The sequence below is a fragment of the Bos indicus genome, chromosome 29, assembly GCF_029378745.1.
Source record: "Bos indicus isolate NIAB-ARS_2022 breed Sahiwal x Tharparkar chromosome 29, NIAB-ARS_B.indTharparkar_mat_pri_1.0, whole genome shotgun sequence".
Classification (NCBI taxonomy): Eukaryota; Metazoa; Chordata; class Mammalia; order Artiodactyla; family Bovidae; genus Bos; species Bos indicus.
In genome coordinates, this window is record NC_091788.1 from 5,861,865 (window position 1) to 5,874,281 (window position 12,417).

A 12,417-nucleotide genomic window follows, 5' to 3' on the forward strand; every position below is an offset into this window, starting at 1 on the left:
AGCACAATTGAAATACTGATGCTATGTAGTAGACTAAATGATCACATCATAGTTGTATACCGCATGATTGACTGACAGAAATCATAGTTTTTCTGAAAGAAATATGAGATTATCTGCTAATTTTCATCAAATATCTCCAAAGGTTTTCTTTATCTTGGCTTGGTTTGCATCCTCTTCCTGCTCCGTAAGACATTTTCCTGTTCAGTCAATGATTGGGCATGGAGCTTTACTCAGGAAGGACACCTGACATGAATATTAAAACACTCTCTTTCAACTAATGAGATGATCAGTCATCACAAATCTGCTCTTCTCATAAAGCCATGTCTAAAAAAGTGAAGCCTATTCTTAAGATGTTAATATTTTAAAATTTATCTATTGGTATATGGCTGTTCTGGGCCTTTGTTGCTATGCATGGGCTTTCTCTACTTACAGGGAGAGAGTCTACTCTGTGCTGTGGTGTAGGGGCTTCTCATTCCAGTGGCTTCTCTCATTGCCACTTCTCTTGCTGCAGAGTACAGGATCTAGGCTCACGGCTTCAGCAGTTGCAGCACTCAGGCTCCATTGTTGTGGTGCATGGGTTTGGTTGCTCTGTGGCACGTAGGATCTTTCCGGACCAGGATCGAATCCACGTCTCCTCCATTGGCAGGTGGATTCTTAACAACTGGACCACCAAGAAAGTCCTCAAATTAATCTTTTATACTGTCTTCTCTTGGAATTTGAAGATTAATAATAATATGTGTATCCCTGATATTGCTGTATTTTGTGTTCCTCTGGTCATACAACAATAAATTTACAATTTCAAATTTGATGTATGTTTTTTTTGGGGAAAGATCATAGTGTATTATTGTGCAATTCCATTGTAAAATATATCCTTAGGTCTTTAGTGGGATATGAAATTCTGTTCATTGCCCAACTTTCCAACCCTCTCTCCCCACGAAAAAAAATTGTACTTTATTGTTAGAAATAACCTGACTAGAGGTAGTGTTGGCTTTGTAACAAGTTTCACTTTGACCTCGCTGAAGGCTTTGAGATCTTAGCTCCAGTTACTTTACTTTCCTCACTTCTTTAGCTTCTCTCATTTCTGTTCACAAATTGGAATGCACCGTAATTCAAGGGAGAATTTAATCCACAAGAGGAGAGTTGCAAATATGCTCTCCCTGGACTTTGCTGCCAACATTATTACTTATGTAAATTGAAAGGTGAGCTTGGACTACATCAACTGACAGATGGAAATATGAAAATTTGAACACACCATGTGCTTTGAATAAACTGTCTACATAGAATATGCAGAATTTTATATTGGGCTGTACTGTATGTTCACCTACTTGGTAAGAAGAGGAACCTTATTTTTAGAGTCTAACAATAAAATCTAGAACTATGTTGTTATAAATAAGTTGGGTGGAAGAAATCTAGGACATGAATGAAAACAACACTAGAGTCCTCTCTCCCATCCTCTTCCCTGTAAAACATTAAAATAACAAAATCAAAGACCATGATATATGATTATTTTGTATCCTTTAGATTGAGATAAGGAGCACACCCATCACATGTAAAACATTCTGCCCATTTATAGTCTTTCTCACCAAACTTTCCCCACATAAGACTCCCAGTCACCCCAGTTCCGTCCCCAGGCATCACTGATCTGTATTCTGTTGTTATTGATTAGATATGCTTTCTAGAACATTATATAAATAGAATCATATACTACATCCTCTTCTTTTTTAATCTCACTTTCTTTTGCTCAGAATGATTATTGTGCCATTCATCTTTTTGTAATGTGTTTTAATATAAATGTAATTTCATGTATTGCAAAGTAGTGCTTCAGTTTATGGATATACCACAATCCATGTATCCATTTACCTGTTTAGCAGGTACTTGGGTTATTCCTATTTTACTGCCATCTTACTATGGTTTATTGATATTTCCTGTAAAGCTGCTATGGGTCTTGTGCTGAAATCCTGGAGAAGAGAAGCTCTGTTTCTGTTGGTGGGCATGTGGTCTCACCCTGTAGCAGTTGATGCTATCTTGCTCTCATGAAGCAGAGCCACCTGAGAGAGGTGTGTGTGTGTTAAGTCATTCCTGTCATGTCTGACATTTTGCGAGCCCATGGGCCTCACTAAGGAGAGCTGAGAGGTCAGGAGAGATGATTACTTGATTCCTGCTGACATCATTGAGTTCCAAGAACAGCCCTGCTGGAAGCTGTCTGCCTGTGGACTTAGTTACCACCTGCACCTAAAACCTCAGAATGTGCAGATATTGGACAGGCTTACCAGGTGACTCAGTTGTAAAAAATCAACCTGCCAATGAAGAAGACATAGGAGACTCAGGTGTGATCCCTGGGCCAGGAAGACCCCCTGGAGGAGGAAATGCAACTCACTCCAGTGTTCTTGCCTGAAGAATCCCATGGTCAGAGACGTTGGGTTGCCACAGTCCATGGGGTCACAGAGAGTCAGACATGATTCAGCATACACCTAGTCACACAGATGTTGGTTATGGAGTCACTTGTGGAAGTGTGCAACTGTGAGAGAAGAAAAGATTACCTACGTGTCTGCCTTTGCATGTGTGTTTCCAAGAAGAGAAATCTTCACAGAGCTTTCCAGAGAAGGCTCAGCTCAGGAATTCACAACAGAAAATCTTGTCAAACTGCAGTCCGCCAGATGGGTGGTCTGAGGCGTCTTTGCTAGTGGGTCTTCTCCCTGTGTGGCCCAGAACTCACCCCTCACAGTCAGTTCAGTCAATCGGTCATGTCCGACTCTTTGCGACCCCATGGACTGCAGCACGCCAGGCCTCCCTGTCCATCACCAACTCCTGAAGTTCACTCAAAGTCATGTCCATTGAGTCGATGATGCCATCCAACCCCTCTCATCTTTTGTCGTCTGGATCTCCTCCTGTCTTCAATCTTTTCCGGCATCAGGGTCTTTTCAAAGGAGTCAGTTCTTTGCATCAGGTGGCCAAGCTATTAGAGTTTCAGCTTCAGCATCAGTCCTTCCAATGAATATTGAGGACTGATTTCCTTTAGGATGGACTGGTTTGATCACCTCCCAGTCTAAGGGACTCTCAGGAGTCTTCTCCAACACCACAGTTCAAAAGCATCAATTCATCGGTGCTTAGTTTTCTTTATAGTCCAACTCTCACATCCATACATGACTACTGGAAAAACCATAGCTTCAACTAGACGGACCTTTGTAGGCAAAGTAATGTCTCTGCTTCTTAATATGCCATCTAGTTTGGTCATAACTTTTCTTCCAAGGAGCAAGCGTCTTTTTATTTTATGGCTGCACTCACTATCTGCAGTGATTTTGGAGCCCCCCAAAATAAAGTCTCTCACTGTTTCCCTATCTATCTGCCATGAAGGGATAGGACCAGGTGCCATGATCTTAGTTTACCAAATGTTGAGTTATAAGCCAACTTTTTCACTTTCCTCTTTCACTTTCATCAAGAGGCTCTTTAGTTCTTCTTCGCTTTCTGCCATAAGTGTGGTGTCATCTGGGTATCTGAGGTTATTGATATTTCTCCCAGCAATCTTGATTCCAGCTTGTGCTTCATCCAGTCCAGCATTTCTCATTATGTTCTCTGCATATAAGTTAAATAAGCAGGATGACAATATACAGCCTTGACATACTACTTTCCCAATTTGGAACCAGTCTGTTGTTCCATGTCTACTTCTAACTGTTGCTTCCTGACCTGCATACAGATTTCTCAGGAGGCAGGTCAGGTGGTCTGGTATTCCCATCTTTTGAAGAATTGTCTGCAGTTTGTTGTGATCCCCACAGTCAAAGACTTTAGCATTGTCAATAAAGAAAAAGTAGATGTTTTTCTGGAACTTCCTTGCTTTTTCAATGATCCAGCACATGTAGACACTTTGATCGCCCCTCACATACTCACAAGTACTCGTTATGGCCTTCTCTCCTTTGGGCTCTGCTGTGACTGGCTCCAGGTCCTCCAGCTGACTCAGGGGAATCTGCACATGATGCTCCAGGTCTGACCAGGTGTGCTGAGTGTGCATGGACTCAGGATTGGGTCCTCAGGGGTGGCCTGGAGGGGTGGTGTGGAGAGAAGGCCTTCCCTCTTGACCTCTGGGCCCTGCTTGTGGAGAAACCTCAGCGGCCACCTTCACCAGGAGCTCGAGTTGGCCCTCACTGGCAGTGTGGCACCCTGGCCTCTCACTCGGGGAGATGGACAGGGTATCCCCATCCATCGGCTCCTTGCTTCTCTAAGGTGGGACTCTGCAACGACAGTGACCAGCAGCCAGCCTGGAGGTATCAGAGCCTCGTGTAGTCATTATCTTATCCCTGCCTCTTCTGACCACTTGACCTTCTGTGCCCAGAGCAGGCCCACACCTGAGTCTGCGCAGGCATCCACCAGGTAGGAAGACATCTGTCTAGAGGGCTTGGGATAAACCTTGGAAGGAAGAGTGCTGTTCTGGTTTTCCACATCTCATCCCACCAGCTCCGACCTGGGTGTGCATGTGATTGGCCCGCCAGAATTCTGACACCCCATCAGTCTGCTCTTGCTGGAGGCTGATCCACTCAACATAAATCCTGCATTTCCACACATACAGGGAGGGGACCTAGGGCTACCTGGCTGGGATCAGATGGGTGACCTGTCCTGAGCTGGCCTGCCCTGCACCTCCTGGGGTTACTTTTGGGTCCCTCTGGGGAAATGGCCAAAGGCTCCAGGGTGAGATCTGACCCAGCGTCTGGAAGGTCAGATAGCACTCTCACTGGGAACTTTCCCAAGGCCAGGGCCTTGGGGTATTGGGACGCAACCCAACAAATCCCTTCCTCCTCTCCCACCCAGTGAGCTGTGTAGGGGGCTTCTCTAGAAGAGGGAGCCTGGTTACCCAGATTCCAAGTTTGGGGGCTCTCTTGCCCGGAAGTGAGGTCACGTTCTGGGATCTGCTTGTCCTGGCTTCCCCCTTACTCAAAGCTCCCCCAGGGCATCTGTGAGCTGCTGACTGCTCTGTCCTCCCCATGCCACGTCCATCACAGTGACTCCAACACAGCCTACCCCACAGTCCCTGGGAAGCCTGGGTGTGGCCAGGGACCCAGCCTTGAGGAAGCAGCTGGGTTCAGACCTGGCTCCTCCTCCTCCTCCTCATATGACAGGAGACAAGCCATGTGCATCTCAGCGTCTCCCCAGAACCCTACCTGCACAGTGGGCATCACTTTGGCATCTGCTTCCTAGGGAAGCCATCAGGTGTATACACCTTTAAACACCTAGAGTGCCTGTAAAACTCATGGCTTGGTATCACATGGAACTCATGAACACACTTAGCAAAGGAAGGATGACATAAAAGGCTGACTTGGCACAGAATGCAGCTGAAACAGTTCTGGGTCCCCTCTGGGGTCTGGGGACAGTCACTCCCTTTTCTGCTTGTTTCCTAGATTCCCACCCCCCACCCCTCCGCCACGGGAGAGTTGAAATTCAGTAAAATTCAGACATCTTCCCCTCTTGCATACAAACAACAACAAAAGAGATGCTATGAACATATATATATATATATATATATATATATATATATATTTATGTACTTGTATAGATATATGCTTTCATTTTTCTTAGGTAAATACTTAGGACTCAGATGAATAGATCATATATCTAACTTTTTAATAAATGACAACATAGCTACACTATTTCATATTTCCAGTAGCAGAATATGAGTATTTAAGTTCCTTCATGTTTTTGACAATACTTAGTAGGTACAGTTTTTAATGTTTAAAAAGCGGCATATTTTTTGATTTAATTTGCATTTCCCTAATGATTAATGATGTTGAATATCATTCATTATAAATATTCACCACCTATATATCTTCTGTGGCAAATCATCTGTTTGAATCTCATACTCATAATTTATTGGATTGTTTTATTATTCAAATCCCCACCAACAATGAAAGTTTCTGTTACTCCACATGCTTGCCAGTGTTTGAGATGTTTCCTACTCCTTCACATTTTATACAACAGTCAGCACTTCTTAATAAACTCCCCTGGGGCCTCGCCCAGGAAGAAGAGAGAGGGATGTGCAGACGCACAAGTAGGTTTAGGTGCCTGCAGAGCTACGTAAGTGAGCCAGAGTTGAGGTTGCAGTCACAAAAGTCCTAAGAATCCCTGATGGCTTCATTGTCCTGAGTCTTTTATTTTCCCACCAAATTTTGCCAGGGCATCTGCATATGGTGCCCACAGATCCAACTTCTTTCTGAAACTTGCACCACCTCCATCCTTCAAGAGTATCCTAAGGGATATGGTCAGGACTCCTTGACACTGCCAGGGAGTTGTGGACAAGATTCCTGAGTTCCTTAAGAGCAGCCTGTTTACCCCCAGGAATATGGCTGTTCTCCCATCACAGCTCACGTCCTCCTAACTCCCTACTTGGCCTCAACAGCTCCTGGCCAGACAGAACCTCAGGTCTTTCCCAGAGAATCCTGGGATCTGGCATGTTGTGTAGACCTTAAGCATCCCTCGAAGAGCTGCTGGAGGCAGGGTGTCTGGAACAACTACATGCCTGGTAAACTGCCCCACCCCTGCACCCCTCTTCCCCTCTCTCCACATTCTCGACCTGTGACCCTGTTCACAGGCAAGCACTGCAGAGTCCTTGTCCGCATGAGCCTTGATGAGCCTTGAACACCAGAGAAGCTACGGCTGTAACAGTGGGCTCCTGGGCTCTGCCTCCTTCCTTGGCTGAAGGAGGCGGCAGTGAGTGCCCTGGCCTGGAGATCCCCAGTCTGAACACCTGTGGACTGGAGAAGGAGACATTGCTCCAGGGATGGAGGGCTCCTAGGCTCTTCTCAGCCTGAAGAGAAGTAGAACCACACCCTCCACAGAGCCGCTGTGCTTCCAAGACACACAAGGAAGTCTTAGCTCTGGGAACAAGAGGCCCCTCCAGGCCGAGTAGGCCTCTGGTCATCTTCACCAACCCTGGTTTCTTCTGTAGGTCTTGGTGGTGGTTCAGTGGATTTTGTTGAAAATGACATAGTCTTCTTGGGATCATTCATCACCCATGCAGTCTTTATCACACTTTCATAAACACAAAAAGAAGTGCATAGAAAGAATGAAAGTTGCTCACTCATGTCCAACTCTTTGCAACCCCATGGACTATATAGTCCATGGAATTCTCCGGGCCAGAATACTGGAGTGGGCGGCCTTTCCATTCTCCAGGGCATCTTCTCAGCCCAGGGATCGAACCCAGGTCTCCCACATTGCATGTGGATTTTTAACCAGAGCAGCCACCAAGGAAGCCCAGGAATGATGGACTGGGTAGCCAATCCCTTCTCCAGGGATCTTCCCAACCCATGAATCGAAGTGGGATCTCCTGCACTTCAGGCAGGTTCTTTACCAGCTGAGTTACAGGGAAGCCCCCAGAAAGAATGTAGCGTTCCCTTTAATCCTGGAGCTTGGATGGACTAGGGAAGCAGCCTCTGCTCCATGAAAGGTTTAAGACCAGACCCGTCCCTCATGACTTTCGGGTGTCGGGATGTCTCCATTCACATGGGCCCTGTCCCAGTGACCAAAGTTCTCCACCATGCAAGCCCTGAAGGAACAGGGGAGGACTCACCCTCCATACCACACCCCTCACACCCAATACAGAGACCCAGCTGCCCCCAGCAGCCCCTCACCCTCAAGGTCTTGTCACTGATTCTAATGAATTCTCAGGATCAAATCTTATGGCCTTTGGTTTCCTCCTTCCATCCTTTGAAGCTGGCTGGATTAACTGAGTCATTTTCCAAGTCCAAAAATTAGTAGATAACTGGAAATACCTTGTGGTCCCAGACATATCTCGTCCTTTGTATCACATATTCACCAGAAAATTATCAAAGCCTAGTAGAGCTGGCTGTGTGGTCTACAATTAGGAATAAGAAAGCCTGGGCCCTCAGGGGAGGTTTTACACATGTATATATATATGTGTGTGTGTGTGTATATACATGTATACATATATATATATATATATACACACACGCATATATATATATTTGTATACTTTTTTTTCTGTAATGATTTCTTAGAAAAGTTTGCTATTGTCAAGCCAGGACAAAATGACTTATAGATGGTTCCTTAGAGGGAGTGACCTCAGGGACTAGAGACGATGTGTGAAAGAGAGGAATATGAAACTCTGCAGAACTGACCTTCAGAAACAGCTGGAGGTGGCCCCGCAGGTGGTGGAGAAAGATCTGGGGAGACAGGGCTGTGGGGCTGCGGGTTTCTGGGGTTGAGGAGCAGAGAGGGCCTCTCAGAGCCATGTTCTCCCGAGATGGGAGAACAAGGCGCAGTCCTCATGGAGGTCTGGCCCAAGGGCTCTGCTAGGGACTGTCTCTCTAGAGCCACTTCATGAACAGTCTTACCAGTTCTATTATATCTGAAAAGTTACTTTCTTCTCTCTGAATGCTTCCTAAATATTAAGTGAGAAATGTGCTCCTTTAATGGTATTTACATGCAGTTAGTCTTCCTGGACTTTTATAAGGGTGAACATGGGTCAAGATAGCTTTCTTCACTTCATCAGTCTACAGTTCTCCGTTATGTTCATAAGGTGTTCAATAATGTTATCTCTTCACTTGTGCCATCTCCTGCTTCTCTTTCCATGTCTTTCCCTGAGACATTCTTTTTCTCTGCTCCCACTGCCTCAGTCTTTCTCCCTACAAATTTTATTGCCAGTACTTTTTTCTCAGTACAGAGCTTGGCCCTGGAAGAGAGTTTTAGTTGATTATGTCTGAGACTTGCAGGAACCAGATGGTACCAGTCACTTCACATGTTGTTGTGGACTCCTGGCCTGTTTCAGTCTCCACTCAGCCTACTCAGGTACATCAGTTTTTCTTAAAGTGACCTGCCAACGTTTCAACATATTTCTATTGATAACTTTTGGGCTTCTAAAATTGATCAGATATCATGTTTCTTCCTTTTGCTTCATCTAAACAGATTCTGATGGGGCTTCCAAGGTGGCTCAGTGGTTAAGGAGTCTGCCTGCCAATGCAAGGAGATGCAGGAGATGTCAGTTTGATCCCTTGGTTGGGAAGATCCCCTGGAGGAGGAAATGGTAACCCACTTCAGTATTCCTGCCTGGAGAATCCCATGGACAGAGGAGCCAGGAAAGATACAGTCCATAGAATCATAAAGAGTTAGACATGACTGAGTGACTGAGCACAGGCACACAAACAGATTCTGCTACCCCCATGGAACTTAGATATCCCTGATTAATCTCCACTAGCTCATACTTTGGGACTTTCAACCAGTTTTGTTGTAGAAAGTGTTCAGGAGTTTTGATTTCTTTTTTTTTTAGTCTGTTTATTTGGCCATGCTGGGTCTTTGTTGCTGCAGGCTTTTCTCTAGTTGCAGCGAGAGGGGCTCTTCTGTAGTTTCTGTGTGAGGGCTTCTCATTGTGGTGGCTTTTCTTGTTGCTGACCATGGCTGAAGGGCGTGTGGGCTTCAGCAGTTGTGGTTCCCGGGTGATACAGCACAGGCTCAGTGGCTGTAGCTCAGGGGCTTAGCTGCTCTTGGACACATGAAACCCTCCCGGATCCAGATCGATTGCGTGTCTCCTGCACTGGTGGGCAGATTCTTTACTATGGAGGTACCAGGGAAGCCCAGGAGTTTGATTTTGGATCTTAGTTTTTCTTCTGTTTTATTTAGAATTTTGGAAATAGTCTTAAGATACTTTGTACTACTTACATATTTCCAGAATTCCAAAGTATAATTTTGAGAAATGCATTATACAAATAAACAAAAAATGACTCCTATCTGAATTGTCCTGTTTCTGTAGTTTCCATAAGCTGTATATAAGAGAGAACGAGCACAGAGGAGTTGTTCCAGAGACGGAGTCCTTCAAGGCACATTCTCTGCTTTACTCTGAATATTTGAGCAGACTCTGCTCTCTCTGGATGTCACTTCCACCACTCTTTTTCCCGAGGCTGCGGTGGTGTCACTTCAGTCGTGTCTGACTCTGTGTGACCCCATGGACTGTAGCCCGCTAGGCTCCTCTGTCCATGGGATTCTCCAGGTAAGAACACTGGAGTGGGTTGCCATGCCTTCCTCAGGGGATCTTCCTGACCCAAGGATTGAACCTGCGTCTCTTATGTCTCGTGCCTTGACAGGCTGGTTCTTCACCACTAGGGCCACCTGGGAAGCCCCAATCCTTTTCTACTTTATCCCTATTTATTCAAGGACAAATTTGGGGATAATTTTCTGTCAGAAGAGTTTTACATTTCAAAAAGTGTCCTGCACTTCTATCAATTTCCACTGCACCACAGAACTGAATGGAACTAAAGGCATGAGACTGGAGTGCACATGAATAGGATCAGTTCAGTTCAGTTCAGTTCAGTCGCTTAGTCGTGTTCGACTCTTTGCGACCCCATGAATCGCAGCACGCCAGGCCTCCCTGTCCATCACCAACTCCCGGAGTTCACTGAGACTCAGGTCCATTGAGTCAGCAATGCCATCCAGCCATCTCATCCTCTGTCATCCCCTTCTCCTCCTGCTCCCAATCCGTCCCAGCATCAGAGTCTTTTCCAATGACTCAACTCTTTGCATGAGGTGGCCAAAGTACTGGAGCTTCAGCTTTAGCACCATTCCTTCCAAAGAAATCCCACGGTTGATCTCCTTCAGAATGGACTGGTTGGATCTCCTTGCAGTCCAAGGGACTCTCAAGATTCTTCTCCAACACCACAATTCAAAAGCATCAATTCTTTGGCGCTCAGCCTTCTTCACAGTCCAACTCTCACATCCATACATGACCACAGGAAAAACCATAGCCTTGACTAGACGGATCTTTGTTGGCAAAGTAATGTCTCTGCTTTTGAATATGCTATCTAGGTTGGTCATACTTTCCTTCCAAGGAGTAAGCGTCTTTTAATTTCATGGCTGAGTAAGTGTCTTTTAATTTCATGGCTGCAGTCACAATCTGCAGTGATTTTGGAGCCCCAAAAAATCAAGTCTGACACTGTTTCCACCGTTTCCCCATCTATTTCCCATGAAGTAATGGGACCAGATGCCATCATCTTCGTTTTCTGAATGTTGAGTTTTAAGCCAACTTTTTCACTCTCCACTTTCATTTTCATCAAGAGGCTTTTGAGTTCCTCTTCACTTCCTGCCATAAGGGTGGTGTTATCAGCATATCTGAGGTTATTGATATTTCTCCTGGCAGTCTTGATTCCAGCTTGTGTTTCTTCCAGTCCAGTGCTTCTCATGATGTACTCTGCATATAAGTTAAATAAGCAGAGTGACAATATACTGCCTTGACGTACTCCTTTTCCTATTTGGAACCAGTCCATTGTTCTATGTCCAGTTCTAACTGTTGCTTCTTGACCTGCATACACATTTCTCAGGAGGCAGGTAAAGTGGTCTGGTTTTCTCATCTCTTTAAGAATTTTTCACATTTTTTTGTGAGTCACACAGTCAAACATTTTAGCATAGTTAATGAAGCAGAACTAATATTATTCTTTAAAAATAATAGATTTTATTAATATTCTCAAACAACTGATTCCACATTAAAACCAAACCAAAACACTGCAAGACAGTTCACAATACTGACTAATGTAAAATTAAATATAGAAATTCCTTGACATCTCTCAAGCTCACAGAGAGTAAGCTTAGAAGCCAAAAGTGTAGTAACATGATCATTTTATTGAGTTTCAGAATGTATATCTAGAACATTTACTTTGTGGGTGGTCTTGCATAATAAACTTACAATGAAGCAAGTGGATTTACTTTTGTATTTGATAAGTTTTGTGGCACAGAACCTCACAATGGCTCTGTGACATGCCGGGTGGGCAGGGCTAGACAACAAAGGGGGAAGTGAGAGTAGCAGCCGTATTGCAGCATGCACACACCTTCTGTGATTATTGACTCAGGCACTGCACTACGCTAAGGCTGTCATGAGGGAAGTTTGCATGTAAGAATCTTACCCTGAGTTTAAACTAGAGAGCTTACACTAATTCATCTTCTCACGGTTGCTTGAAGGGCAGACTTTTAATAAACACACAGTTACAGGCCCAGTGTCGTCCTCTACAGTGAGCTCCGGGCTAGTCCCATCTTCAAGCTCTTCCTCTGAGGTGATCTAGTGCACCAGTTTCTCCATAAGAGGAAACATTATAGTTGGATCTGGTGATCTCATTTTTGTCATTATTTTGTAAAATACAAAAACATAGAGAAATAAAGTCACTGTCATGCCAGCATTCCTAAAAAGACTTCATGACTATGACAAATCATACTATTGTAGTAATTATCGTATACTGGCATATTTCACTTAGGAAAGGAAAGTGCTAAGGAAATTGGTTAAGACTTGGATTATAAATCCCTTGGGGTTGTTGTTAACAAGAACCTGCCCCAGCAAAGAATGGTTGTGCTTTGCAACTTGCTGTCATTTGAAAAAGCTTGTTTATAAGCACTTAGGAGCATCAGCCACTTGAAATGTACACAAACGGCACATATGTC